This window comes from Peromyscus eremicus, chromosome 3 (assembly GCF_949786415.1).
Source record: "Peromyscus eremicus chromosome 3, PerEre_H2_v1, whole genome shotgun sequence".
In the NCBI taxonomy this organism is placed as follows: domain Eukaryota; kingdom Metazoa; phylum Chordata; class Mammalia; order Rodentia; family Cricetidae; genus Peromyscus; species Peromyscus eremicus.
Window position 1 is genome coordinate 50,528,427 of NC_081418.1, and position 656 is coordinate 50,529,082.

General features: G+C 48.3%; 1 non-coding gene across 1 annotated transcript; it reads right to left on the reverse strand.

Moving 5' to 3' along the window:
* Positions 1–204: 204 nt before the first annotated feature.
* Positions 205–311, reverse strand: LOC131907512 (U6 spliceosomal RNA). Its single transcript, XR_009378420.1, has one exon. It is a non-coding gene; the product is annotated as a U6 spliceosomal RNA (small nuclear RNA).
* Between the last annotated feature and the right edge of the window lie 345 nt (positions 312–656).

A 656-nucleotide genomic window follows, 5' to 3' on the forward strand; every position in this document is an offset into this window, starting at 1 on the left:
GGAGACAGGAAGAAAGAGAAGGGAGAGAAAACGGAGGTGTGCACCCCTCGTGGGAATGGAGAGAGAGCGCAACAGAGAGAGGAAGGGGAGGAGTTTTTCCTTCATGTCAGGACGCAAGGTGGCCCTAAGGGGCAAGTTTTCAAGGAGCAGGTCAGAATATTAACGATAGTGAAAGTAAAATTAATTTTAAAAGTATATGTGTATGTACATATAAAATACTTTAAAAAAATGTATGTCATGCTTGCCCAGGGGCCATGCTAATCTTCTCTGTATTCTTCTCATTTTAGTATATGTGTTGCCAAATCAAGCACCACATCATTTCAACTTCTCCCTCTGCTTCATGCCATCCTTCCCTTTCTTAGCTCTTACCAGCCAGCCCATTTCCACAATCAGCTTTCTGCACCCAGATCTCTCTCTCTGCTTGGCATTTTGGGCATCCTTCCTAGGAGGTTCCACAGCTCCACCTTTGTGCAATCCGGCCTGCATTTCAAGTTGGCTGGGACAGAACAGTCAAGGCTCCAAAGGGGTCAAGAAGACCTCTAGGACTGTCGTCAGCCAGCAGTCCTACCATGCCTAAGCTAGTGGGGCAGAGGGACGGAAGTGGGGGCCAGTCAGTCTGGGAGAGATGAGCAAGGAGGTAGAGCCGTCCCTGCTGA